The sequence below is a fragment of the Canis lupus genome, chromosome 7 (assembly GCF_048164855.1).
Source record: "Canis lupus baileyi chromosome 7, mCanLup2.hap1, whole genome shotgun sequence".
NCBI classification, from domain to species: domain Eukaryota; kingdom Metazoa; phylum Chordata; class Mammalia; order Carnivora; family Canidae; genus Canis; species Canis lupus.
The window spans coordinates 47,695,541-47,701,540 of NC_132844.1; positions in this window are offsets into that span (position 1 = coordinate 47,695,541).

The following is a 6,000-nucleotide window of genomic DNA, read 5'->3' on the forward strand; positions in this document are numbered from 1 at the left end:
ACCAGCTCCCACTGAGCCGTGCACCTGTAGGGGGCGGGGCAGCTCCCCCAGGTGCACACACCTGAGAATCAGCACAGCAGGCCCCTGCCCCAGAAGACCAACTGGAAGACAGGGGAAGAGCAAGTTCTTCACTAAGCAGCTGGAAAGTTCCAGGGGAAGTCTAGGGACTTACAGTATATAGAATCAGAGGATACCCCTCCTTGTTTTTTGTTTGTTCCCCCCCTTTTCCTTTTTTTCTCTTTTTCTCTTTTTTCCAGTACAACTTGTTTTTAGCCACTCTGCACTGAGCAAAATGACTAGAAGGAAGAACTCACCACAAAAAAAAGAATCAGAAACAGTCCTCTCTCCCACAGAGTTAAAGAATTTGGATTACAATTCAATGTCAGAAAGCCAATTCAGAAGCACAATTATAAAGCTACTGGTGGCTCTGGAAAAAAAAGCATAAAGGAGTCAAGAGACTTCATGACTGCAGAATTTAGATCTAATCAGGCCGAAATGAAAAATCAATTAAATGAGATGCAATCCAAACTGGAGGTCCTAACGACGAGGGTTAACGAGGTAGAAGAAGGAGTGACATAGAAGACAAGTTGATGGCAAGGAAGGAAGCTGAGGAAAAAAGAGAAAAACAATTAAAAGATCATGAGGAAAAGTTAAGGGAAATAAATGACAGCCTCAGAAGGAAAAATCTATGTTTAATTTCGGTTCCAGAGGGCATCGAAAGGGACAGAGGTCCAGAAAGTGTATTTGAACAAATCATAGCGGAGAACTTCCCTAACTTGGGAAGGGAAACAGGCATTCAGATCCAGGAGATAGAGAGATCCCCCCCCTAAAATCAATAAAAACCATTCAACACCCTTACATTTAATAGTGAAACTTGCAAATTCCAAAGATAAAGAAAAGATCCTTAAAGCAGCAAGAGACAAGAGATCCCTAACCTTTATGGGGAGAAGTATTAGGTTAACAGCAGACCTCTCCACAGAGAGGTGCCAACCCTTTCTGGGCTGGCAGGATATATTCAGTGTCCTAAATGAGAAGAACTTGTAGCCAAGAACACTTTATCCAGCAAAGCTCTCATTCAGAATAGAAGGAGAGAGGGATCCCTGGGTGGCGCAGCGGTTTGGCGCCTGCCTTTGGCCCAGGGCGCGATCCTGGAGACCCGGGATCGAATCCCACTTCGGGCTCCCTGCATGGAGCCTGCTTCTCCCTCTGCCTATGTCTCTGCCTCTCTCTCTCTCTCTGTGTGACTATCATGAATAAATAAATAAAATCTTTAAAAAAAAAAAAAGAATAGAAGGAGAGATAAAGAGCTTCCAAGATAGGCAGAAATTGAAAGAATATGTGACCACCAAACCAGCTCTGCAAGAAATATTAAGAGGGACTCTGTAAGAGAAAGAGGAAGTCCAAGGAAACAATCCCCCAAATCTGGGACTGAATAGGTATTATGATGACACTAAGTTCATATCTTTCAATAGTAACTGAATGTGAATGGGCTTAATGATCCCATCAAAAGGCACAGGGTTTCAGACTGGATAAAAAAGCAAGACCCACCTATTTGCTGTCTACAAGAGACTCATTTTAGACCTAAGGACACCTACAGCCTGAAAATAAAATGTTGGAGAACCATTTACCATTCAAATGGTCCTCAAAAGAAAGCAGGGGTAGCCATCCTCATATCAGATAAATTAAAGTTTATCCTAAAGACTGTAGTAAGAGATGAAGAGGGACACTATCTCATACTTAAAGGATCTATCCAACAAGAGGACCTAACAATCATGAATATTTATGCCCTGAATGCAGGAGCTGCCAAGTATATCAATCAATTAATAACCAAAATTAAGACATACTTAGATAATAATACACTTATACTTGGAGACTTGAACATGGCACTTTCTACAATCGATAGATCTTCTAAGCACAAAATCTCCAAAGAAACAAGAGCTTTAAATGATTCACTGGACCAGATGGATATCACAGATATTTACAGAACTTTACTTCCAAACGCAACTGAATACACATTTTTCTGAGGTGCAGATGGAACTTTCTCCAGAATAGACCACATACTGGGTCACAAATCAGGTCTTAACTGATACCAAAAGATTGGGATTGTTCCCCGCATATTTTCAGACCATAATGCTGTGAAACTAGAACTAAACCACAAGAAGTTTGGAAGGATTTCAAACACGTGGAGGTTAAAGACCATCCTGCCAAAAGATGAAAGACTCAACCAGGAAATTAGAGAAGAATTAAAAAGATTCATGGAAACTAATGAGAATGAAGATACAACCATTCAAAATCTTTGGGATACAGCAAAAGCAGTCTTGAGGGGGACATACATCGCACTACAAGCATCCATCCAAAAACCAGAAAGAACTCAAATACAAAAGCTAACCTTGCACCTAAAGGAGCTGGAGAAGGAACAACAAATAAAACCTCCCACCAGCAGAAGAAGACAATTAATAAAGATTTGAGCAGAACTCAATGAAATAGAGACCAGAAGAACTGTGAAACAGATCAAAAAAACCAGGAGTTGGTTCTTTGAAAGAATTAATAAGATAGATAAACCATTAGCCAGCCTTATTAAAAAGAAGAGAGAAAAGGTTTAAATTAATAAAATCATGAATGAGAAAGGAGAGATCACCCCAATACCAAGGAAATACAAACGATTTTAAAAACTTATTATGAGCAGCTATAAGCCAATAAATTAGGCAATCTAGAAGAAATTGATGCATCTCTGGAAAACCACAGACTACCAAAACTGGAACAGGAAGTAATAGAAAACCTGAACAGGCCAATAACCAGGGAGGAAATTGAAGCAGTCATCAAAAACCTCCCAAGACACAAAAGTCCAGGGCCAGATGGCTTCCCAGGGGAATTCTATCAAACGTTTAAAGAGGAAACCATACCCATTCTATTAAAACTGTTCGGAAAGATAGAAAGAGATGGATTACTTCCAAACTCGTTCTATGAGGCCAGCATCACCTTAATTCCAAAACCAGACAAAGACCACCAAAAAGGGGAATTACAGACCAATATCCCTGATGAACATGGATGCAAAAATTCTCAACAAGATACTAGCCAATAGGATCCAACAGTACATTAAGAAGATTATTCACCATGACCAAGTAGGATTTATCCCTGGGACACAAGGCTGGTTCAACACTCATAAAACAATCAATGTGATTCATCATATCAGCAAGCGAAAAACCAAGAACCATATGATCCTCTCATTAGATGCAGAGAAAGCATTTGACAAAATACAGAATCCATTCCTAATCAAAACTCTTCAGAGTGTAGGGACAGAGGGAACATTCCTCAGCATCTTAAAAGCCATCTACAAAAAGCTCACAGCAAATATCATTCTCAATGGGGAAAAACTGGGAGCTTTCCCCCTAAGATCAGGAACAAGACAGGGATGTCCACTCTCACCACTGCTATTCAACATAGTACTGGAAGTCCTAGCCTCAGCAATCAGGCAACAAAAAGAAATAAAAGGCATTCAAATTGGCAAAGAAGAAGTCAAACTCTCCCTCTTTGTGGATGACATGATACTGTACGTAGAAAACCCAAAAGACTCCACCCCAAGATAGCTAGAACTCACACAGCAATTTGGCAGTGTGGCAGGATACAAAATCAATGCCCAGAAATCAGTGGCATTTCTATACACTAACAATGAGACTGAAGAAAGAGAAATTAAGGAGTCAATCCCATTTACAATTGCACCCAAAAGCATAAGATACCTAGGAATAAACCTAACCAAAGAGGTAAAGGATCTATACCCTAAAAACTACAGAACACTTCTGAAAGAAATTGAGGATGACACAAAGAAATGGAAAAATATTCCATGCTCATGGATTGGCAGAATTAATATTGTGAAAATGTCCATGTTCCCCAGGGCAATTTACACATTTAATGGAATCCCTATCAAAATACCATGGACTTTCTTCAGAGAGTTGGAACATATCATCTTAAGATTTGTGTGGAATCAGAAAAGACCCCGGATAGCCAGGGGAATATTAAAAAAGAAAACCATAGCTGGGGGCATCACAATGCCAGATTTGAGGTTGTACTGCAAAGCTGTGGTCATCAAGACAGTGTGGTACTGGCACAAAAACAGACACATAGATCAATGAAGTGGACCCTCAACTTTATGGTCAACTAATATTCGACAAAGCAGAGAAGACTATCTACTGGAAAAAAGACAGTCTCTTCAATAAATGGTGCTGGAAAAATTGGACATCCACATGCAGAAGAATGAAACTAGACTATTCTCTTGCACCATACACAAAGATAAACTCAAAATGGATGAAAGATCTAAATGTGAGACAGGATTCCATCAAAATCCTACAGGAGAACACAGACAACACCCTTTTTGAACTCGGCCACAGTAACTTCTTGCAAGATACATCCATGAAGGCAAGAGAAACAAAAGCAAAAATGAACTATTGGGACTTCATCAAGATAAAAAGCTTCTGCACAGCAAAGGATACAGTCAACAAAACTAAAAGACAACCTACAGAATGGGAGAAGATATTTGCAAATGACATATTAGATAAAGGGCTAGTATCCAAGATCTATAAAGAACTTATTAAACTCAACAGCAAAGAAACAAACAATCCAACCATGAAATGGGCAAGAGACATGAACAGAAATTTCAGAGGAAGACGTGGACATGGCCAACAAGCACATGAGAAAATGCTCCGCATCACTGGCCATCAGGGAAATACAAATCAAAACCACAATGAGATAGGAAAACTGTGTGGACGGTCCTCAAAGAGTTAAAAATAGACCTGCCCTACGACCCAGCAATTGCACTGTTGGGGATTTACCCCAAAGATTCAGATGCAATGAAATGCCAGGACACCTGCACCCCAATGTTTCTAGCAGCAATGTCCACAATAGCCAAACTGTGGAAGGAGCCTTGGTGTCCATCGAAAGATGAATGGATAAAGAAGATGTGGTTTATGTATATAATGGAATATTCCTCAGCCATTAGAAACGACAAATACCCACCATTTGCTTCAACGTGGATGGAACTGGAGGGTATTATGCTGAGTGAAGTAAGTCAATCGGAGAAGGACAAACATTATATGGTCTCATTCTTTTGGGGAATATAAGAATTAGTGAAAGGGAATAAAGAGAAAGGAGAGAAAATGAGTGAAAATATTAGTGAGGGTGACAAAACATGAGAGACACCTAACTCTGGGAAATGAACAAGGGGTAGTGGAAAGGCAGGTGGGCGGGAGGTTGGGGTGACTGGGTGATGGGCACTAGGGGGGCACTTGGTGGGATGAGCACTGGGTGTTTTTTTTGTGTGGGTTCTTTTTTTTTGTTTTTTTGTTTTTTGTTTTTTTAGCACTGGGTGTTATGCTATATGTTGGCAAATTGAACTCCAATAACAATTAAAAAAAAGATTTTTGTATCTATATTCATCAGGGATATTAACCTGTAGTTTTCTTATTTTGTACTATCTTTATCTGGTTTGGTGATCAGAAAATTCTGGCCTCATAGAATGAATTTGGAAGCTTTCCTTCCTTTTCTGCTATTTGGAATAGTTTGAGGATAGATATTAACTCTTCTTTAAATGTTTGGTAGGGTTCACTTATGAAGCCATTTGGCCTTGAACTTTATTGGGACTTATAAAATTACTAATTTAATTTCTTTATTAGTATTTGGTCTATTCAGATTTTCTATTTTTCTGATTCGGTCTCAGAAGATTGTATGTTTCTAGGAATTTATCCATTTCCTATAGTCTGTTCAATTTCTTGTATAATTTTTTTGTAATAGTGCATTGTAATCCTTTGTATTTCTGTGGTGTCTGTTGTGTCTTCTCATTCATTTCAGATTTTGTTCTTTTGAGTCTTCTTTTCTTCTTGATGAGTCTGGCTAAAGAATTATCAGTGTTGTTTTTCTCTTCAAAGAACCACCTCTTAGTTTCATTGATCTTCTCTATTGGCTTTTAGTGTCTATTTCATTTCTTTCGATATTGAATTTTATTATTTC